Source organism: Aegilops tauschii, chromosome 3 (genome assembly GCF_002575655.3).
Source record: "Aegilops tauschii subsp. strangulata cultivar AL8/78 chromosome 3, Aet v6.0, whole genome shotgun sequence".
Classification (NCBI taxonomy): Eukaryota; Viridiplantae; Streptophyta; class Magnoliopsida; order Poales; family Poaceae; genus Aegilops; species Aegilops tauschii.
In genome coordinates this window covers 78445700-78470846 of record NC_053037.3, presented here as the reverse complement: position 1 = coordinate 78470846, position 25147 = coordinate 78445700, and positions in this window count along the sequence as shown.

Below are 25147 nucleotides of genomic sequence, written 5' to 3'. Positions count from 1 at the left end.
AAGAAAGAAGAAAGAAAAAGGAAGAAGAAAGAAAAAGGAAGAAGAAAAAAAAAGAAAAAAAACAAAAGAAACCAAATGAAAACCAAAAAGAAAGAAGAAAGAAAACCAAATGAAAACCAAAAGAAAGAAGAAAAAAAAAGGAAGAAGAAAATAAGAAAGAAGAAAGAAAGAAGAAAAAGGAAGAAGAAAAAAAGGAAGAAGAAAAAAAGAAAGAAGAAAGAAAGAAGAAAGAAAAAGGAAGAAGAAAAAAAAAGAAAGAAAAAGGAAGAAGAAAAAAAGAAGAAAGAAAAAGGAAGAAGAAAAAAATGAAAACCAAATGAAAACCAAAAGAAAGAAGAAAGAAAAAGGAAGAAGAAAAAAAGAAGAAGAAAGGAAGAAGAAAGGAAGAAGAAGAAAGAAAGAAGAAAGAAAAAGGAAGAAGAAGAAAAAAAGAAGAAAGAGGAAGAAGAAAGGAAGAAGAAGAAAAAAAGAAGAAAAAAGGAAGAAGAAAGAAACCAAATGAAAACCAAAAAGAAAAACAAAGAAAACAAAACAAAATACTTGGCAGTGCTCAATAATCTTATTTTTTAATTCCTCCTCCTCTATGTCCCCTTAATCTTATTTTTTAATTCCTTTATACTTAAAGAATTTTTACTACATGCAGGAGTGACATATGGCGGACGATAGAGCCGAGCAGCTTAGGGATCCGGAGGCTGAACGTTATTTAATGGGCATCATCAACAACGAGATTCCTTATGTGCCGGGCTCAGAATATGAGCAACAAGAGGATGTAGTCTCTTCTTTTCTGAACCTTGACGGTGGAACAGAGATTGTCGATGATCAAGAAGGTGAAGGAACGGACATTGTCGACGGAGGTCAACCGTCAACAAACGACGATCTCGAATTGCAAGTAGCAACCACCTCCGGCGAGGTATATATATACATTGAGCCTCTCGTGATACAAACTTACTGAAATGTGAATACATATGTATTAACGCGCGCGACTCTCTTTCTTTTTTTAGCCCTCCGGATCGAGTACGACAAAGCGTGGCAAATCCAAGGCGATGAAAACAGGAGAAACATATGCCATTGAGTTTGTCAGTGAAACCGGCAAGCCCCTACAGCACACCTCAAAGTTTATCAACCAATGCGGAGTCTTTGTTAGAGACAACGTCCCGATCACCGTCCAGGAATGGAAGGAGCCAAAGAAGGCACGTCTTGGTTTCAGTTTTGTCGACAAGAGAACGAAAAAGGATTGCTGGAGAAAGCTTATGGAACATTTCATTCTACCTCCGGAATACAACAAAGTCGATGAATTCGGTAACGAGGTTCCGGGTGGACGTCAGAGGAGGAGGCTAGTTAAAGAGTTCGCTCTTCAGAAGATGGGCGAAGCATTCCGGAACTTCAAGAAAAATTTAACCCGTGACTATGTCAACAAGGGCAAGACTCCAGATTTCAATGGACAACATGAGAAACTGAAAGATGATTGGCCAGAATTTGTGAGGCAAAAGCAATCGGAGCATTTCAAGGAAATATCGAAAAAAAATAAGGATAATGCGAGTAAGAAAAAGTTCCATCATATTATGGGGCCAGGAGGATACCGCCTTTCGGAGCCTAGGTGGCAGAAGATGGAGGAGGACCTAAGGGTGCGAGGAATCCCTCTAGGTACAGAGGGATGGGACCCAAGGGCCAAAAGCTGGTGGTACGGGCATGGGGGGTCGCTAGACCCGGAGACAGGGGTGTGTGTTCACCGGCAGAGACAGTTTGCTCCCACCCAAGCCCTTATTGACGCAATGACCCAAGCTCAAGAGGGCTTGATCAAGTTCAACAGAGAGAAAGACGCACTGACAACAGCCCTCGGGAATGATGAACACGGAGGACGTGTATGAGGCAAAGGCAAAGTTCCGTGGAAAGTAGGGTTTTCCCAGGACAATGACCCGTACTGTTACAGAAGCCGTAAGAGAAAGACGGACCGGGATGCAGATCTTATGACGAAGTTTGCATCGGAACTCCATGAGTTGAAGCAGACCGTGCATGAACTAGTAAAAGAAAAATCGGCTGCAGGGCCGCATGAAGATCATGAAGCGGATCGCGGAAGCCAGCAGCGGAGAAGCAGCGTGGCTTCCACGGATGCCCCGCCTAGTGCTAGTGCACCGATGATCGAGATTCGTGCACCGGAGCCTCACTACCCCGTGGATGATGTAAAGGAGATGAAAGAATGTGATCTGCATTATCCCGTGGGGAACGTTTCCACGAAGGTAGCTAGCGGCAGTGCTTTACCCTGTACACCTGGAGCACTCCACCACAACAACCCCATTGCATATGGCTATGCTCGTGCCACGGTGGAAGACATAGTCCAAGGGTTTGAGGACCTGGAGATTGACAAACCTACACCCGAAGGGGAGAGAAGACTTGGAGATGTCAAGCGCCAGTTCATTCTATGGAAAAAGAAATACATAGTGTTTCCAGGCGAGGCGCCAAGGCTAGCAAGTCCACCCCCCTCCGATGGTGGTGGTGGTGGTGGCGGCGGTGGTGGCGGTGGTGGTGGTCGTGGTGGTTCACCTACACCTCCTTCACGCCATTCGACGCCGTCCCCCGATCCACAACCTCCGGCGGGTACGACGCCCCCCAATCCTACTCCGGCGGGTACGACGCCCCCCAATCCACCTCCGGCGAAGAAGCAGAAGCAGGCGGACAGCAAGGAAACCCGCTCCTGGACTATTAACCCGGACCCTTATGTACCTAAGACCACAAGGGTACCGGAGCCATCACTGAAGCCTCTCCTCCCAAGGCCTTGGGAACTTAGTGAAGCTGAAACCAAATTGGCCGCATCTGCTGATTATGAGAAATGGAAGGCGGATATGAAGGCGATAAAAGAGCCTGAGCCCAAGCAAGTATTCACTGAGAAGCAAAAGAAGTGGGCTAAGGATTTTTTGACGACACCGTCCCAAGCCGAGCTGAATATGCCTGACGACTATGGACATGAACTTCGTAGGCAAGCAAAAATATTGAAGGAGGAGAAAGAAGAAAGTAAAAAAAGCGGGAAACAAGTTGACCAGCTCGGGATGCAGAAGAAACAATCGATCCCCCCGCTCATAGTGAAAGCCGGTCCGGAAGAGGACCCCGAGATCATAGCAGCTGCGGCAGCACTTGGATTGACTGTAGCGAGTGCCATGAAACAAGCGTCCGAGATGGGTTTGACTCTTCGTGCCTTCTTAGGCCTTGAGGATGCGCCAGTATGTGAGATAGCATTACAATATGTGCGGAATGGGCCTCTCGTCGAGCCTGCGCGGGAAAAGAGTCTACCACCACAAATGCGAAATCTGCTACGTTGGTACAAGCAATTCATAACATGGGCCGACAAAGAATATGTTTATGCGGATGTTACAGATGAGCATCACACCAAACGGTACTCTGTACAAGTTCATATGAGTGAATTGTTCCAGCTGTTCAATCTGCGCGACCTCGACAAATCTATGCTGAGTTGCTACGTTCTGTAAGTGATTTATTTCTACCTCATCTCGTTCTTCATTGCCTGCACTATATATATATATATATTGTCCTAACTATATTGTTGCGTACGCTATTATGCAGATTGAAGATTTGGGAATGCAAAATAAGAAACATCCATGATGTTGGGTTCATTGACCCACATATCGTTAATGGACATGTGTTACAACATCACCCCGAAGGCGTGGAGAAAGACTTGTACAAGTTTCTTAGAAAGCATCAACTCAAAAGTCATATTCTATTTCCTTACCATTTTGGGTGAGTGTTTCTCTCTTGTGCCCATTCTCTTTTGTTTACTCCATGCATGGTATGTCTAATCGATGAGTTATGCATGACTGTGCATGTAACGTGTCCGCAGGTTCCACTGGATTCTGCTAAATATTGAACTTCACACCTCCAGAGTTCTAATCATGGACTCTACGGATTCGGATCCAAAGCGTTGGGCCGACATGAGAAAAATGCTGCAAAAGTAATTATTTTCAATCATTTGAGCTCTATATCGATCGGTCTCTTTCGTTCATTTCCTAATATCAAGTAACTAATAACTCCCTTGTTCATTTAATTTTCTTTGCCCTGTAGGGTTTGGAGACGGTTCTCAGAAGAAATTGTCGGTGAATTCAAACATGAGCTAGATTTCAGAAGGTTAGTTAATGTGGATAAGCAGCCACCGGGGACCAATCTATGTGGATACTATGTTTGTGAGAACATCCGGAGACACACCTCTGAGCGGAAGGCATCGGATAGCGTGCGGAACGCGACGGATAACTTGCGGAGGAGGCTTAGTCCAGAAGCTCGCTTCTGACCAATTCAAGAAGAATTAGCAGGATTTTTCATGAGGGAAGTCATCAATCCTAAAGGAGAACACTATACCGAGGACGAAGAAATTTATATGCATACCCGAGATTGAAACTTGTTCGAAGTTGTATATGGTCATCCATCCTAATTGTGTATGGAAACTTGTTCGAAGTTGTATATGGTCACCCGAGATTGAATATATATTATATATTCCTCTTGAATTCTTCTTGTTTGAAATTTCATATGCATGTATATAGTAGCGTAGAATATGTGTACTGAAACTTCATCAAAATTAAAATAAAACACAAAATAAAATATAAAATAAATAAAACACTCCAAACTAAAAAGAAACCAGGTTTAGGGGGGCTAAAACCCTAAACCTGCGGAGGAGGCCTTTAGTCCCGGTTGGCCACGAGAACCGGGACTAAAGGTCCTCCGCCCCGACGGACCACTGGCGCCCACGTGGACGGGCCTTTAGTCCCGGTCAGCCACAAGAACCGGGACTAAAGCATTTAGTCGCGGTCCGTAAGAGGCGCGACTAAAGGAGGGGGGGTCTTTAGTCGCGCATATTTAGTCCCGGTTGCACAGCCGGGACTAAAGGCTGTTGCGAACCGGGACTAAAGGGCTTTTTTCTACCAATGTAGAGAACCAACTTTATCCATAGTTTCCTAGCGATGTGCCAGGGATGGACGGAGTGGGGAGAAAGTTATGCAGTCGTTGACTAGGCCACTGAGATCGCGCCCCTCTTTGATGGTCCTCTCTTCTACGGGACTTGTATGCCGCACGTACAAATTTCTATTAAAGCTCACCTATAGGGTGGCGGTTTTGGGCAAGACAAATAATGTAGTGTGCTAATTTTTTCTATGGGTATTTTAGTTGGTTTGTTCACTGTTTTTGCATTTGGTTTTCTTTTTTTTTTCTTCCATTTTCCTTTTTGTTTCTTTCATTCGGTTTTTTCTTTTTCCCCCTTTTTAGGCACATGTCTCCATTTTTCATGCACATTGTGCATGTTCGTACACATCAAGAATTTTCATACACATTTAATTTTTTTCAAAAAGATGATTAATATTTTTCAGACATATGATTTGATGTCTACATTTTTCATACACATTGTACATTTTTTCTATACATCTAAACACTTTTTTTGTACATTTATTTTTTAAATACATAATTAATATTTTTCAAATACTTATTTTAAACATTTTACTGAAGACATGTGAATTATTTTACAAATTCACGTTGAAAGGTAGTTTCGCATGATACAAAACATTTTGTAAACCGTGCGAATATTTTTATACATTGGATAAACATTTTTTATAAAAATATCATGAATACACTTGAATTAAATATTTCTCTAAGTTTAATGTACATTTTTTGAAGTGTAAGAAGCATGTTTTTTTGAATTACACGAACACTTTTTTGAGTGTCGCATACTTTTTTTAAATGGTACAAATATTTAAAAAATTGAGCGAACTTTATTAACAACGCATTTACATTTCTTTAATGTGCGATGAACACTTTTAAAAACTACTAATTTTCTGATAACATACGTATTTAGTTTTATTGAAACTGTAAAGTAAAGTAAAAAAGGGGCAAAACATGCATGACATATGCGTGACGTCTATGAGACAGGACCATGTGGTTACTGAGCCGACCCACTACCAGCTCGTTGCAGGGGACACTCGCATTGGAGACCCCTTCTCTTCTCCCCGGTTGTACGCACGCACGGTTAGACTTGAGAAGAGACATGCACGTTTCCAATTGAGACGCACACATAAGCTAGAAACTCATATGTCCGCTCCCCTTCTGTCCTTCCCAGTTCGCGCCATGCCCGTTGGAATTGATGCTGATACTGAAATATTGACGAGTGTGCTTTGTAATGAAGTTCATATGGAACACATGAATTATATGAGAAAATGAAATGAATTCACCAACATTGCAAATCAAGCGCCTCGTTGTCGTGCAAGAATCGCAGGTCCATCTCCGCCTCCGTCGGCTTTGCTGTAGTCGTCATCTTTAGCCGCCGACCATGCACTCCGTACCTCTAGAAGAGGACACAGGCATGTGGAACCGTAGCTATAAATCTCAGCTTGCGGAGGGTTCTTCAAGAAGGCAAGATAAGGTTGTAGACCCGGATGATTTCCCTTTTTTAGAACCCCGATGGTTTTCTTCGTCACTGTTGTCCCTTTTAATCACAACAGTTTTTGTATTGCAATAGCTAATAATTGCTATAGATGATAATACAAAATTTAGTTGGCCGGCAATACACATCTAGGGACGGCAATGAACGACTCCTGAGACCTTCTATGCGATCACGCCGCTATGTAGAGTCATGGCGATATCGAAGGGCCGGTGGCCGAATTATATTAAATAGGAAGAGAAGTACATAGTACAGCCGGGAAGCAGTCTAGGCGGACTAGAGCTGGGACCCAACACAAAATTAGGCGTTCGCCGGTAGGCCCGCCACATTCTAATGTCTTCCTTAATTAACTCCAGCACCCTGTCTACGGTGCTGGCTACATTATCAAAAATTATCGCGTTTCTCTCCTTCCATATCCTCCAGTGTATCAGGATAGCGATCGTGTCGAAATTCCTCCGTAACGATTTCGGGATTGCCGCCCTTGCCTTCAGCCACCAGTCTTCCGTCGTGCCAAAATGCTCGCCGGGCACCTGGAAATTAGCCCCCGTCCAGGTTCTGAAGCTCCACCAGAGCTGCTGTGTAAATCTGCAATTTACAAACAAATGCGAGCAGTTTTCCGGCTCCTGCGCACAAAGGGGGCAAATGCCGTTGGATGGCCAACCCCTTCGCTCAAGATTGTCCGCCGTGAGACACTTCCGGTGGACCGCCAACCACATAAAGAACTTGCATCTTGGAGGTGCCTTGGATTTCCATATTGGTCTGGAGCAGGCAAACCGTGTGTTGCCCATGAAGAAGAGTTGATATGCACTCTGGACGGAGAACTGGCCATCTGAAGTGAGCTTCCATACAAGGTGATCATGGGAGTCTGGAGCTAGGGCTGTTTCCTGAACCAAGTCCCAGACTTGAAGGTATTGTGCTATGGCAACGTAGAGTCATGGCGATAGTTGGCTATTTAATAGAAGGGTTGCCGTTTTCACGTGATTCACGATTTTAGCGGGGCAAGTGGTGACCGATTTTTTCTATCGCACGTGGTACTTGTTTTCCCGAAAGATGTGGTGGATCCAAAGTACATACTGCTCTTTTTGCAAAAAGTTAATGCAAATGTCGGAGTCGAACTCAACAGTCCATAATCGTGCCAAAACACAATTAGCCTAATAATCCCAAATCAAGCACAACAACTTTGACACGCACACATATCACTGCATGTCTTGAACCAAATATGCATGTAGTTACAAATGGCCAAGCACATACATGGGGTCCACACATCTTTCTTGTTGTCGTCGCATATGAGGAGAGATCCTCCTCCTAAGTCGCCGCGACGATGACCATTATATGCAGCACCATATTGGACAAGACCATTGAATTGAAGGCAGACTCGAAGTTCGACACCTCACCACCATGCGATAACTCTAGGTTTATCTCCGCCTCCAGCGGCACCATCGTAGTCATCATCGTTTCGACACCGGCCATGCCTATGGACCTATAAAATAGGAAGGATAGAGAAGGTACTCAACTCATTTGATTTTCCTCTTTTTTGAGGGAACCCGAATGGTTTTCCTCGTCGCGGTGTTCTCTTGTATTAGCAATTGTGTTTGGAACTTCAATAGCTATTTGATGTTGGAGACTATAGTGCAATTAATGCTAATTTAAATTGGCAAACATTCCGCATTTTGGGATGACGGCGAACGACCCATGAGCCCTTTGATCATGATTGTGCGGTTGCGTAGAGTCACAAGTGATAGTTGGCTGTTTAATTTGAAGGTTGTTGTTTTCACGTGATTGACGATTTGTGTGGGGTATGTATGTGTTGACCCTATTTTTCTTTATCACACGGCATCCTTTTATTCGTTGGATGTTGTCTATCCGGTGTTCATCCCAATGGATTTTTGGCCAAAAAAGATCCAGAGTTCGTCATATTGTTTGTTTTCGAGAAACTGAAGCAACGTCATGTTGTTTGTTTCCGAGAAAATGAAGCAAGTGCGGGAGTCGGACTCAAGACTCCGTCATTTAGGTTAGCCACACTAGCCATCTGGTATATCACAATCTTTGGTACATAATTGAGCTACACCCTTATTTTTACGCAAAAGCTATATGACAAAGAAGTAATGTGGGGTGAAGATTTTATGTCTGGTTGTTTAAAAAAGACCAAAGCATCCACCTTGAACTCCCCCAGCGTGAGCTTTTTGCCAACCTCCCCATCGACATCCTCGCCCTGGAAGAATTCGCAATGCAGGGAAATGCTCGAGGCGGCGTAGGCCGTGACGTACACGTGGCTGGTGGCAACAAATCCTAGCCGCATGTAACAGCCGTTCACGCCCCCCCCCCCCCCCCCCCCTAGAAAGCCTAGCCCGGCCACCTCCCCCGTGGATGCACCAAAGAGAGGAGTACCACATGTGGTAGCAGGAGGGTGCAAGAGACTCATGTCGCCACAGCTCGCGCCTCTTTGCAACACGCCCTGCCTCCACAAGTCACGAGGGAGATAGATAGTACGGCTAGATTTTATTTTCGTTTGGATTAGGTAACATAATAAGGAATTTTCAGAAAATAGGCATCCTTTGCATGAGAAAATCGGGAATAGATAGAATTTTAAGCAAGTAAATAAGCACCTAAAAAATAGAATGGGAGGAGGCAGAAAATTGGTGAGAGCAAAAAGGGTGCTGGTGAGGAGCGAATGAAGGTATCCTAAGGACAAAATGATTTATGAATTTTCCATTGACAGGAAAGATTTATTTAGTATTTTATATGTTGATAGTTTATTCTATAAACTTGATTAAACATATACAAGTTTGATTTCTTACAAAAACATAGTATGTGATATTTTGTCAAATCGAGGGAGTATTAGGTACAAAGAGTACCCAGCACCATGCACGGGTTAGACACATGAGGGAGAACCTTATGCAGTCGTCGACTAGGCCATAGCTGGATCCTGCGAGGGCTCTACGTTAACAGGCTTGGTCTTCTGCATGGCGGCCCAGTGAGATCGCTCCCCTTTTTGATTGTCTTCTCTTCCGCGGGAGCTATATGTCGCACGTACTAATTCCTAATAAAGGTCACCTACAAAGTGGCGGTTTTGGGCAAACCCAATAGTGTTGCGTGTACACTTTTTTCTATCGGTATTTTAATCAGTTTTCTTAGTTTTTTCATTGGTTATAATCGGCTTGCTTTGGTTTATTCGGTTTCCTTTTTTTCCCTTTTCTTTTTCTTCCTATGGTTCTTTTCTTTTTAAAGTACATGGCTCATCTTTTCATACACATTGTACAGTTTCATCTACATCAAAAACATTTTTATATTTGTTTAACTTTTTTTTAAAGATGATTAATATTTCAAATATATTTTGGATGTCTAGTTTTTTTCATACACATTGTACATTATTCATATACATCTTAAACATTTATCATATAAGTTTAACATTTTTTAAATATATGATTAATATTTCTTGGAATACTTGTTCTGAACACGTCTTAATTGTTTTTTGAAATACATGCTGAAACGTGTTCTCATATGATTCGGAACATTTTCTAAAACAAGCAAAAAATCTAAATGTAATGTACATTTTTTCGCAGGCTACGAATCATTTTTGTTAAATTACACGGACATCTTTTCTATGTTGATGTCATTTGAAAAAATGCTACATACATTTTTTTGAAATGCCACACACATTTTTTTCAATGGTACATGCATTTTTTTTAAATAACTATCCGAACTTTTCTTTCACTGCATTTACATTTTTCTGAATGTGCGGTGAACACTTTATTTGAGGGATCCCTGATGGATTTGCTTGTCACACTTATCTCTTATAATCGCAATAGTTTTTGTAGCTGTGCTTCCTATTAAATTGCTACAGGCGATAGCACAAAAACGCCAAAATGAACTCCGCATTTAGGGATGGGGGCAAACGACCCATGAGCCCTTCGATCGCAATCACGCGGTTGCGTAGAGTCGTGGGCAATAATTGGCTATTTAATGGGCAGGTTTCCGTTCCCACACGATTGGTGGTTCGTGCGTGGTAGGTGGGTGTTGACCGCGTTTTGCTTTCTCGGGCGTGATTTGTTTTTACATATGACATGGTCGGTTCAATGGACGTCTTACTACTTTTCTTGCTGGAAATGATGCAAGTGTTGGAGTCGATTTCATGACTCCGCCATTGAGATTAGCGGCACTAGCCATCTGGGCTAACACCATCGTTGGTAAGAATTTGAACTACAACTTTATTTGTACGTAAAAGTTATATGACAAACAATAAAATTCCTTCATAGGAAAAAGTAATGCAGGGCGGAGATTTTATCCTTGGTTGTTAGAAACAGGCCAAAGCATCCACCATGGTCTAGTAGCCAACTCATCACTATTTTTTTTGTTAAGTGAAAAAAGTTGAAAGTGGGTTTATATTTATATTTAAATAGTATTTCTAAATACTTTAGTATTTCTTGCATATTTATAAAGTCGATTACACTACTTCACAAATACTCCCTCCGCCCCACAATATAAGATCTTTTTGCAAGTTGATTTAGCTTGCAAAAACATTTTATATTATGGGAAAGAGTGAGTAGTATTTTTCGCATATCTTACACTGCATCACATTTCTACTAATGACGGTTGAAAGTTGAAAGTGGATTTACATTTAAATCGTATTTCCCGCATATAGCTCATTTGAAGCGGTGAAAGTTGGAAGTGGATTTATATTTAAATAGTATTTGTGTGTGATGATAGTGTGATTAGTGAAACTATTGACGGTTGCTAAGGTGTACCTCAGGCCATTAGTTTCTCGGAGATTGATTGAGGAGATGGTTGACACCCCCCCCCCCCCACCCACACACACACACACATGCACTACAAAATGGTTAAAGGCGTGATTTTCTGGCGACTCGAAGCTTTGGTTTCAATTTATTTGAGTTATAGAAAAACCACACTATCAAGAGGGGTCGAGCAGCCTTCAAGCCTTGTGAGCAGCCACCATTCCCAAACCTCCATTTTGCTCAACACTTTATATTCCTCCACTCAAACACTTTGATTCTTTGGGGATAGAGAGAGCAAGGACTGATCTACAACTTGACCAAACCGATTCATATTCCCCGCTAGATTTCTACAGCAACACTTATTACTCTTGCTGCTTGGGCTCCTTGGTGGCTGGAGGTTCCTATAGAAACTTCTTTGTGTGTGGTGTGCTCCGGAGACATATGTAAACATGTGATGGTCGCCTTCAAGACCAACCATGATTGAACCAAGGCTCATCTGTTTTGGGTGACTCGAAAGGATAATACAGTGAGCAACTTGGTAGCGTTCTGGAGCTTTGGTTTCAGCACCACTCCAACGGAGATTAGCACTCCCCCAAAGGAGTGTGTACTTGGGGATAAAATTTGCGTCCCCAACTCATTCGTGGTTAATCCTTTCCCGTAACTTTACTTTGCTTTATATGTTTGTGGACTTACTAATTAGTTTGTGTTCACCTAGTTGCATACCTAGAGAACCCACTTTATCCGTAGTTTCCTAGCGTTGTGCCAGGGATGGACAGAGAAGGGAGAAAGTTATGCAGTCATCGACTTGGCCACCGAGATCGCGCCCCTCTTTGATGGCACTCTCTTCTGCGGGAGTTGTATACCGCATGTACTAATTTCTATTAAAGCTCGCCTATAGGGTGGCGGTTTTGGGCAAAACCAATAATGTAGTGTGCAAATTTTTTCTATGGGTATTTTAGTTGGTTTGTTCACTGTTTTTGCATTTGGTTTTCTTTTTCTTGTTTCTTCTGTTTCCCTTTCTGTTTCTTTCATTGGGTTTTCTTTTTCCCCTTTTTAGGCAAATGTCTCCATTTTTCATACACATTGTGCATGTTTCGTTCACAATAAGAATTTTCATACATATTAACAGTTTTGAAAAAGATGATTAACATTTTTCAAACATATGATTTGATGTCTACATTTTTTCATACACATTGTATATTTTTCGTATACATCTTAACACTTTTTGTACATTTAATTTTTAAAAATACAAAATTAATATTTTCCAAATACTTATTTCGAACATTTTCCGAAGACATGTGAATCCTTTTACAAATTCGCGTGGAAACGTAGTTTCGCATGATACAAAACATTTTTTAAACTGTGCGGACATTTTTATACATTGGATAAACATTTTTTAAAATATCATGAATATTTCGTTTGAAACACTTGAACATTTCTCTAAATGTAATGTACATTTTTTGAAGGGTACGAAGCATGTTTTTTGAATTACGCGAACACTTCTTTGAGTGCCACATACTTTTTTTGAATGGTACAAACATTTAAAAAAATGTGTGAACTTTATTTACAATGCATTTAAATTTCTTTAATGTGCAATGAACACTTTTAAAAACTACTAATTTCTTCATAACATATGTATTTAGTTTTATTGAAACTGCAAAGTAAAGTAAAGAGGAGGGTGGGACACGCATGACATATGCGTGACGTCTATGAGACGAAACCACGTGGTTACTGGGTCGAAACACTACCAGCTCGCTGCAGGCGACACTCGCATTGGAGTTGCCTTCTCTTCTCTCCGGTTGTACGCACGCACGGTTAGACTTGACAACAGACATGCACGTTTCGAATTGAGACGCACACGGAAGCTAGAAAGTCATATGCCCGCTCCCCTTCTTGTCCTTCATCCCTACTTCGCGCCATGCCCGCTGGAATTGACGCGGACACTGAAATATTGACGAGTGTGCTTCGTAATGAAGTTCATATGGAACACATGAATTATATGAGAAAATGAAACGAATTCGCCAACATTCCAAATCAAGCGCCTCGTTGTCGTGCAAGAATCGCAGGTCAATCTCCGCCTCCGCCGGCTTTGACGTAGTCGCCATTTTTAGCCGCCGGTCATGTGCTCCGTACCTCTAAAAGAGAACAGACGCGTGTGGAACCGTAGCTATAAATCTCAGCTCACAGAGGGTTCTTTAAGAAGGCAAAATAAGGTTGTAGATCTGGATGATTTCCCTTTTTAGAACCCAGATGGTTTTCTTCGTCACTGTTGTCTCTTTTAATCACAATAGTTTTTGTATTGCAATAGCTAATAATTGCTATAGATGATAATACAAAATTTAGTTGGCGGACAATACACATCTAGGGACGGCAATGGACGACCCCTGAGACCTTCTATGCGCTCGCGCCACTATGTAGAGTCATGGTGATAGTTGGCTATTTAATGGAAGGGTTGCCGTTTTCACGTGATTCACGATTTGAGCGGGGCAAGTGGTGACCAATTTTTTCTTTCACGCGTGGTATTTGTTTTCCCGAAAGATGTGGTGGATCCCGAGTAGATATATACTATTTTTTTGCAAAAATTTAATGCAAGTGTCGGAGCCGAACTCAACACTCTGTAATCGTGCCAAAACAAAATTAGCTTAATAATCCCAAATCAAGCACAACCACTCGACGCGCACACATATTACTGGCTGACTCGAACCAAATATGCATGTAGTTACAAATGGCCAAACAGATACATGGGGTCCACACGTCTTTCTCGTTGTCTTTGGATATGAGGAGAGATCCTCCTCCTAAGTCGCCAGGACGACATCTATCTGCAGCACCATATTGGACAAGACCTTTGAATTGAAGGCAGACTCGAAATTCGACACCTCACCACCATGCGATAACTCTAGGTTTATCTCCGCCTCTAGCGATACCATCGTAATCATCATCGTTTCGACACGGGCTGTAAGTGCATCTAGTGCCACCCCTAGTTGGTTTTGGAGTATTGACGACAAACCTGGTTGAGGGACAAATGTGTTTGTGAGAATTGCAGGATAACACAGGTAGTAGTCCCTCATTGATTCGGTTTACCTACCGGAGATGACCCCTAAAAATGTATGAAGACATTGAAGACAATGGTGGTATGTGAAAATATTCACATTGAAGACTAAGACAAGAGAAGACATTGCGTGAAGACTATGGAGCGCGAAGACTTAGTTGTTTCGTTGTTTCCTTTTCTTCCTTGTTGAGTCATAGGAACCATCGTACTGTTAAGTGGGGTCCCAGTGAACAAAGTCAGAGTGACTGAAGTGATGCTCAACCAAAATCCTATGTCTTAGAGCGAAGACAATGAGAGCAAATCTTATCCAGAGCTGGATGAGTCAGCTTTACTTGCAGCCCAAGTCAAGCTGCCGCGTGTGTTTGAAATCTGACCGTTGGAACACGTGTCAGTTCCTTAGTGACCCAGGGTCATTTCGGACAAATCAGGTCGGGTTGCCTAGTGGCTATAAATAGCCCACCCCTATACCATAAATTGGTGGCTGCTCAGAGTTGGTGCACGGCTTCTATCGTTTGAGAGCAACCCACCTCCGAAGCTTTTGAGAGAGAGAAATCATTGCAAGGACAAGGCCCAAACACCCAGAGCCAAAGAGTGTTAGGCATCACTGAAGTCTTTCTGTCCGCGTGACCTGAAGACTTGTTACACTTCAGGACTGTGAATCCTCCAGCCGGTTAGGCGTCGCGTTCTGAGCATCCAAGAGTCATTGTGGATCGCCGGTGAACGAAGTCTGTGAAGGTTTGGAAGTCTACCTTGAAGACTTACCAGAGTGATTGGGCAAGGACTGGGTGTCCTTAGCTCAAGGGGAATAAGGTGAAGACACAGTCTTCTGAGTTAAATCTCAGCCTCCCTAACCAGACGCACAGTTGTCACAGCAACTGGAACTGGTCCAACAAATCATTGTCCTCACCAAGTGACTGGTTCTATCCTCTCCCTCTCTTTACTTACAGTTTGTCTTCGTGAAGTCATTGCCAGCTTGCACTACCTGTTTGACTTCACTGTGTGACTACTATCGTTGTTTGGCTTCATACTATCTTCCATCCTGATCTTTATTACCTAGCTGCTATTAGTCTTTGTGTTTTCACTTCATTGAATACTTGACTATGGCTTGCTCAGTGTAGTCTACCTTCCGCTGCATATCAATAGGTTCATTTCTATTGTTTGTCTTCGAAACTCTCATGTTTTGAAGACTTTCATAAAAATCGCCTATTCACCCCCCCTCTAGTCGATAACTAGCACTTTCAATTGGTATCAGAGCAAGGTACTCCCTTGTTCTGTGTGATTCGGTTTAACCACCTGGAGTTTTAGCTATGTCGACTGCAGGGATAATCAAAGTCTCCGCTGCTTGCCCCGTCTTCGATGGAACTGAATATCCCTACTAGAAGAATAAGATGCGCATGCATCTTGAAGCCATTGATGTCGATCTCTGGTATGTCGTCAAGAATGGCGTTCCCAAGACTGGTGAAGGTGTCACCCTGCTGATGTCAAGAAGTTCATTCAACTGGATTCTACTGCCAAGAACATCATCTGTGGTCATCTGACCAAAGGACAGTATGGCCGTGTGAGTGCTCTGGAAATGTCGAAACTAGTCTGGGACTGGCTCTCCAAGGTCAACGAAGGCGTCTCAACCCAGAGAGATCAAAGGATCAGTGTTCTTCGCAACCTCTTCAACCGCTTCAAGAGAAACGACAATGAGAATGTCCAGCTCACGTTTGATCGCCTCACTGACATCACAAATGAGCTTCGTGCTCTCGGCGCCACTGAGATCACCAAGCATGAAATCGTCAAGACACTGCTGAGATCACTTGACAGCTCGTTCGACACCCTTGCCCTGATGATACAAGAACGCCCTGACTTCAAGACACTCGATCCGTCTGACATACTTGAGAGGCTCAACACACATGAGTTCCAGCTATCTGAGAAAAGAGATATCTATGGTCCCAACTATGGACGAACTCGTGCTTTGAAGGCAAAAGTTGTTTCCTCATCTGAAGAAGAATCTGACTGCAGTTCTGATGATCCTGAAGACATTGGAAAGGAACTGGCTATGCTTGTGAAGAAGTTCCAGAAGTTCACTAAGAAGAAGGGCTTCAGAAAGTCTTCACGATCCAGCTCAAGAAATGATGAAGCTTCCACTCATGACTACAAGAAGAGAACATGTCACAAGTGCAAGAAACCTGGACACTACATCTCTGAGTGTCCACAATGGGACAATAAGAACAACAAGAAGAAGAAGAGCAAGGAATATGATTCTGATGACAAGAAGAAGAAGAAATCCTCAAAGTCTTCTTCCAAGTCCTCATCCAAGTCTTCATCTCATAAGAAGAGCTCATCTGGCAAGGCTCGTGCTTTTGTTGGCAAGGAGATGGATTCAGAGGAGGAGTCTGCTTCTGAGGAGGCGGAGGTGGAGTCTGAGGAGTCCGACCCTGGCGTTGCAAGTCTGGCTCTAGCTACAGCCTACGTTGCCAAGTCCATCTTCAACACTGAAGACAATGGCCCTGTCACCAACGCTGATGCTAATGGCAGGGATGACTCTGCTCCCACCTACTGCTTCATGGAACGTGGTGCCAAGGTAAAATCACGTGATGCTTACTTTCAAACATCAAGTGAAGATGACTCTGATTGTGAATCCAAACCCAGCGACAAAACACTTGCTAAAATTGCAACTGAACAACAGAAAGCTATGGAACATACTCAAAAATTGTTAGACAAAAGCGGTGACCTGTTGGACGCGGAAATGACCCGTTCTCAGTCCTTAATTGAAGACATAAAAAATCTTCATGTTAAGTACCAGGAACTTGAAAGCCGTCATGAAACGCTCTCAACCACTCATGAAAAGCTTTCCTATGATTATCTTCAAAGGAAGCAAGAGCTTGAGAAATTGAGAGCGGCTCATGAAGATCTTCAAAAAGAGAATGAGTCACTTCGCGCTCAACAGACCAGTCCCGCTCAGGAAGGATTTGAACCACCATGTCTAAAATGCCTTGAGCGTGAACCACCATGTCTAAAATGCCTTGAGCGTGATAACGCTACTTCTGTTGCTGAATGTTCTACTGCTGCCACTGTTGCAATATCTTCAACTGTTGATGTGGTGACTAACCCCTCTGCTGAGGATACCACTACTATTGCTGATGAAAATGTTAGGTTGAAGACATTGCTTGAAACAGGGATGTACAAAATTCTCAAAGGGCATCAGACATTGTGCGATGTCCTCAAAAAGCAGATTCTGAACCGAAACCCTAGGAAAGTGGGTGTTGGGTTCGAGAGGAAAATGAATGTTGATGGCTCCTACTGGAAGCCTGAGCAGTACCCCCAAACCACATGGGTTGCTACAAAGGGACCTTCAGTGGATCCATCCACCTTATCTGGCTTCACTTGTGCTAATCCTATTATCATTGATGAATCCTTTGATGCAAACTATAAACTGTTTAAGAATCAGAATGGTGAAGTGTTTGCCAGGTATATTGGTACTAACTGCAGGAATGGGCCACCTATGAAGAAGATCTGGGTTCCCAAAAGTTGTCTTGAGAATCTTCCTGTGAATGTCATCATGACACTGCCTGGGAAGAAGACAAATCCCAGACCAAAAGCTTCATATGGTCCAAAGGCTTCATACAGATACAGGACTCAACTGAGTCACCCTAACGCCAATGTTTTGCAGGGAAATCGTACTCAAACTTATGAATATGAGCGTGTGTCTTCAAACCGCTATGTTCATAAAACTAAGAACTTTTCTGCTTATTCATATGAGTATCATTCATCTCCTGCAAGGCTATTTGCTAGGGCTCCAAAGCCGAAGTTCTCAGATGCTGCACTTAGACTCATTGCAGGGAAAGGTCTCCAGCCGGAAATCAAAGGCGTCTGATGCTATTGCTGGGAACCTAAAACATCTTGTAGGGCGCAAGATCAAATGCCCAAATGGTCTTACTATGTATTTTGTTCCTGGATCGTTTGACAATCATCCTATCAGTCCTAATCTTGATCTGAGCTTTGATAATCCTCTTGCCCGTCAAATGTTTATGCTTCACAATACTCTTGGTGAAGCCTATCCCCCTAACTATACTGTAGGGTATGACACCTCATGCTTCAGAATGGATTATGGACAGCGGATGCACTAATCATATGACCGGTGATCGAAGTCTTCTCATGGACTCAACCTTACGTCCATCGACAAGAGTCACATCACATTTGCTGACACTGGCAAAAGCAAGGTATTAGGTCTAGGTAGAGTTGCAATCTCAAAGGATCAACACATGGATAAAGTGATGCTTGTTGAATCCCTTTGCTTCAACTTAATGTCTGTCTCAATGATTGTGATATTTGGAAAATATCGTTGCCTTGTACTAATGGAATCTGACAAATCTCTAGTCTTTGAAGGGTACCGAAAAGATGATCTGTACATGGTAGATTTCTCAGCAGGTCCACAGCTTGCCGTATGTCTTCTAGCAAAAGCTTCAGAGTGCTGGCTCTGGCATCGAAGGCTGGGGCATGCTAGCATGAGGAACTTACACACTCTCGCAAAGAAGAAGCATGTCATAGGCATCGAGGGTGTCAAGTTCAAGAAGGATCACTTGTGTGGTGCCTGCGAAGCTGGAAAGATGACAAGGGCCAAGCATCCCTCGAAGACAATCATGACGACATCTCAACCCTTCGAGCTGCTACACATGGACTTATTTGGCCCTACTCACTACTCTACTCTCACTACTACTGCTTGTCTCTATGGCTTCGTCATTGTTGATGATTATTCAAGATATACGTGGGTGCACATAATTCTCTACAAGACTGAAGTGCAGGATGTCTTCAGACGCTTCGCCAACCGTGCCATGAACAACTATGGCGTCAAGATCAAGCATATCAGGAGTGACAACAGCACTGAGTTCAAGAACACCGGCCTCGACCTTTACTTGGATACATTGGGAATCACTCATGAGTTCTCCGCTCCGTACACACCTCAGCAGAATGACATCGTGGAGCGCAAGAACAGAACACTCATTGAGATGGCTCGGACGATGCTCGATGAATACAAGACTCCAAGAAAGTTCTGGCCTAAATCTATTGATACTGCATGCCATGTCATCAACCGTGTTTATCTTCACAAGCTTCTGAAGAAAACATCCTATGAACTCCTCACTGGTAAGAAGCCAAATGTCAGTTACTTCAGAGTATTTGGTGCTAGGTGCTGGATCAAGGATCCACATCACACTTCAAAATTTGCACCTAAAGCACATGAAGGTTTTATGCTTGGTTACGGAAAGGATTCACACTCCTACAGAATCTTCAACCTCTTTCACTATAAAGTGGTTGAAACTGTGGATGTGCGGTTCGATGAGACTAACGGCTCGCAAAGAGAGCACCTGCCAAATGTGCTAGATGAAGTTCCACCTAGTGAATCCATCAAGCTCATGGGAACTGGAGAAATCATACCAAATGAAGCACAACATGAAGAGGAACTTATCATTTCTGCACCTAATCAACCTGAAGACAATGCTCAGCCTAAAGACAATCCTCCAAATGATGACAATGACCAGCAAGAGCAAAATCTTCGTCCAGTTCATCCTCGAGTTGCATATGAAGTACAGATTGAGAAGATAATTGATAGCATCAATGCGCCTGGTCCACTCACTCGTTCAAGAGCAACACAGCTTGCAAATTTCTGTGGGCACTTTGCATTTGTCTCAATATCTGAACCCAAGAAAGTTGTTGAAGCCTTCATGGAACCTGAATGGACTCAAGCTATGCAAGAAGAGCTTCAACAGTTCAAGCTGAACAATGTCTGGGAACTTGTCAAGCGTCCTGACCCTCGCAAGCACAACATAATAGGCACAAAATGGATATATCGCAACAAGCAAGATGAGCATGGTCAAGTTGTCAGAAACAAGGCTCGCCTCGTTGCTCAAGGATACACCCAAGTTGAAGGGATTGACTTCGATGAAACATTTGCTCCTGTGGCTAGACTTGAAGCTATTCGTATATTACTAGCCTATGCAAATCATCACAACATCCTGCTGTATCAAATGGATGTAAAGAGTGCTTTTCTCAACGGAAAGATTGAAGAAGAAGTGTATGTTGCACAACCTCCTGGCTTTGAAGATCCAAAACATCCTGATATGGTGTACAAGCTAAACAAGGCACTGTATGGCCTCAAACAAGCCCCTCGCGCTTGGTATGACACACTCAAAGACTTCTTGAAGAGCAAAGGCTTCAAACCTGGTTCCCTGGATCCCACACTCTTCACGAAGACATATGGTGGTGAACTGTTTGTGTGCCAAATATATGTGGATGACATTATCTTCGGCTGCACCAACCAGAAATACAGTGATGAGTTTGGACATATGATGCAAGAGCAATATCAGATGTCCATGATGGGTGAGCTGAAGTTCTTCCTTGGTCTTCAAATTCGTCAGCAAAGCAATGACATCTTCATATCTCAAGAGAAATATCTCAAATATTGCCTGAAGAAGTTTGGAATGCAAGACTGCAAAGGTTATACGACGCCAATGCCAACCAAGAGTCATCTGAGTCCTGACGCCAATGGTAAAGAGTTCGATCAAAAGGTATACTGCTCCATGATTGGTTCTTTACTTTATTTATGTGCATCTAGGCCAGATATCATGCTTAGTATTTGCATGTGTGCTCGATTCCAAGCGGCACCAAAGGAATCGCATCACTTAGCTGTGAAGCGAATTCTTCGATATTTGGCTTACACCCCAACATTAGGATAATGGTATCCAAAGGGCTCAGAGTTTGATCTAGTTGGATTCTCGGATGCTGAATATGCTGGTGACAAGGTGGATCGCAAGTCTACACCAGGCACATGTCACTTTCTGGGACGATCACTTGTTTGTTGGTCTTCAAAGAAGCAGAATTGTGTATCACTCTCCACTGCTGAATCTGAATACATTGCTAATGGATCTTGCTGCGCTCAGCTTCTATGGATGAAGCAAACACTCAAGGACTATGGCATCCATCTGAAACAAGTACCACTCCACTGCGACAACGAAAGCGCCATTAAGATTGCCAACAACCCAGTTCAGCACTCGAAGACAAAGCACATTGAAATTCGTCATCACTTTCTCAGAGATCATGTTATGAAGGAAGATATTGACATCATTCACGTCAACACTGAAGAGCAATTGGCAGATATCTTCACAAAGCCCTTGGATGAGAAAAGGATTTGCAAGTTGCGGTGTGAGCTAAATATCTTGGAATCCTCAAATGTCCTGTGATCAAGCACACATCCTAACACTTATGCATGTTGATGACTTAGATGTGCAACACACGAAGTAATGTATGTCTTCAATCAATGAAGACTTACACTCTGAGTGTGAATACATTAATGCAGAATTCGACTTCGGAGCGCCACGATAATTGTGCGCCGTGTCTGGGTCTAATACTTCCTATACGGTGGGTAACGCCACCACCAAACCTTATTTGAAGTGTTTCCCCTGGCGTTACATTTGCTAAGTCTTCGCATTTGGTTTGTCTTCAATATCAATATGACTTCATATTTATCTTCACAATGTTGATTTGGTCTTATTCTGATATATACATATATTAGTGTTCTGTCCTCTACAGCATTCACTTATAGCTATGTCTTCTCGTTTGAACCTTTTGAACTAAGTGAATGTGATTGGACCCTAACCTCTCTATGCTTCCTATCTCAAACTCTATCTATCCAAATCATATGCATTCTGTTGAAACCGTCGAATGTCTTCTCTGCGTCCTTGTCAGCAGAAGATACAGAGACAAACATTAAATCTGTTTTAAATGCTCAATTCTTATTGCCTAAAACCCGGAGAAACTGGAACGACCACCCGACAGTCCAGGCGTGCGTGGGAATATGGAACAACTCCCAATGTGTTGCATGTTCGCCATGTGTCTCTCAGATGTGAACCGCCACGGGCACCTGCGTAAATGCGCTGTGTCGTCCCTTTCCCTATAAATGCACATCCAATCGCGGTCAAAATCTTTCTTCCACCTCTCCACCACGACAAACCCTAGCGCCTCCGCTAGCTCTCAACGACGCCGGCGACGAAGCGCTTAGCTGCCGCAACCTCTCCGACGCCGTCTTCACGCCGGCCGCGGACATCGCCTTCTCCGCCGCCGCCGTAGGTGTCCTCCATCATCAAGTTAGGGCACGGAAGGTCGAACTGCTTGGCCTCATCTTCTACTCCATCTAGCAGTTCATCGTGTGGTAAATTAAAACTCTCTTTTTACCGTATTTTTGATCCAGAAGATTCATCCTTTCTACCAAAAGTTGTTTCTGGCTCCACAAATTTGGATCTACCCTGTTCTGCATCTCATATGATGCCAAGTATATTCACTTATGCTTCACACGTAGTTAGATTCCTCACTTGTACTTATTCTTGGATTTGTACAAATCTGGAACCAACTCTGAACATATAAGTGAATGTCTTCGCGCTATGAGGTCAATGTCTTCTAAACTGATTTATCTTTAAAATCTTCTGAGAATGCATATGACCTCTTCCCCTTCCCTCGCATCTCTAATGCTGTCACAGGTACATGTCCGTGGGAGAATCCCTTGGTTCTCATAGTCTGCATTCATTTGCAGAATTCTTACAGCATCATATCAACTCTCCCAAAGCCAGTTCCTGTCTGACCAGCAGACGGAAACCTTTGACAGTTTTGAAGCCATTCAGTCTGAACTTCATGGCAACAAATAAGTCAGCAAGGAAGGGTGGCAGACAACGCCGTGGGAATACATCGAATGATTTGCCACCAGACCTATATGAGTTGTACAAGACAGATCCAGAGGAGGACTACAATCAGCGCAAGACACGAATCCAATGGATTCGAAGATATTGGGCAGAACAATGGTACAAGTACAGGTTCGTGACCCAGGAATATGCTGAGAAGAATGCCATCAAGCGACCCTGGGGAGACATCTTGTACAAAAATCTTCCACCCAGGTCCAAAGCTGAAGCCATTGAACAAGGCTTCTACCCTTGCATGGTCCGTGGACCACAGCCAGCTGATGCCGACCCATCTTCATTGCTATAGTGTCGTGACGACAATTTGTTCAAGCGCAACTTTTAGTTTGCCAAGAACTCGGCCAAAGAGAACAAGAAGTCACGGGGATTAGACTTCAACCCCGGTCCCTCTGCTCCTCGTGCCGATGGCACACGCGAAGCTGAACCCAATCTTGTTGGGCCGTTCTACAACCTAGAAGGTCTCATCACTCATATTATGCTTCAAGGGACAGTCGTGGATCAACCTGCAGATAACGCTGATTCTGACGAAGCGCCTGCACCACCGAAGCCTAAGAAGCTGAAGAAACCCAAGGCTTCGAAGCCTTCCCCTGCACCAAAAGCTTCGCGAGCGAAGCCTCTGGCCACTGCTCCTCCTGCACCAAGTGTGCAGTCAGAATATCTCTCACGCATCTCCAAGTCTGAGAAGAAGAAAAAGAAGCCCATGCACACCACTGGTCCAGCTCTGACCCCTGCTGCTGTTCTGAGGAATGAGAACGACGCCATTGATCTGTCGAGTGACGACGATCTTGCTGATGACGCTCTTGAACTGCTGATAAAGAGCAAGCAAGAGGCAGAAATCTTCAATGATTTGCCTCTCTTTGACGTGGAAGTGTTAAACAATTTCATTGATGAGTGGTTTGATACCCCCAATCTCAGCTTTGATGATCTGCAACTTCCCGTTGGCCTAAGCGTCTCCTTCCATGGCGCCATTGCTCCTGAGCTGGCTCTTGCTCAGAAAATTGTTGAGCTGAAGCACAAGATCGACTATGAAAAGGCTCAGTTCAAGAAGCACATGGCCAAGCTCAGCGTAACAGACATCCAGAACTTCAAGGTCATGTTGCATGAGCTCAAGGAAGCCTTTCACAAGAAACGTGAAGAAGCCAAAGGTTCTCGAGAGCGAATGAAGCTTCTAGCTGCAAAGTGTGTTCAAGCTTACAATGAAGCTGAGAAGCGCAAGGCACTTGGGCGTCGTGGCATCGACCCTAAGATGGCTGCCAAGCAGAAGAAGCCTACTGTGGACCAAGCTGAACCATCCAGGCGGGAAGAACCTCGCATTGTCTTCCCCACTAGTATGTCAGGCGTGAAGCCTAAGGTCCCCACAGTGGCTTCAGAGCTTCAGAAGACAAGGGTAGCTGAAGCCAAAGCCAGAAAGCGCAAGACCAAGAACACCACTGATGATGCTCCACCCACCAAGAAGCGCAAGACCAAGAAGAAAGATAGGGCTGCTCCCACAGAGCCCCTTGTCGTCGAGCCAATTTATGTTGCTCGTCCTGCATCTGCACAACAAGAACGCCGTTTGATAGTTCATGAGCCTGCTTCCCCAGAGGTTCCTGAAGCTAAAGACATTCCAGCTGTTGACCCCACCGCAGCTGAAGACATTGGTCATCAAGACAATGTTGAAGATGATGAAGTCCTTCCTCGGATCGAGCACAATGTGGTATCATCGCCTGTTCTCACGAACAGCGAACTCATCAGCATTGGTCGTCCTTTGACACCAATCGCTTAGGATGACTCATGGGCTGATCACCCTCAAGAATCCCCCCGTGAAGAAGAAACACCAGTTACTCCCCTGACTCAAGTCACCACTCCGGTGCTTGAAGATGAAGACTTTGTGGCCCAACCTACTCCATCTCCACAAGCGTCGCCAGCGTTCCGCAGGCTTCGCAAAGGACCAAGGCCACAAGTCCCTCTTTCGAGTGTTCCAGAAGGAGAAGAGTGCCAATCAGTATCATGCCAAGTATTTCCTGAAGCCTCTCCAACTGGGAACAACCCCGAGTCTGAAGCCAACGCGGCTAAAGATATTCCGGCTGCATCAGCCGATGAACAAGAAGAGCCAAGATTGGAAGAAGAACGTGTTGCTACAACCCCGTCCAACCCTGAAGTTGTTCTCGAGGAGAACGTGTCCGACCCTCCAGCTACTCAAGTGGAGGTTAACAACATTGAGGCGACCACC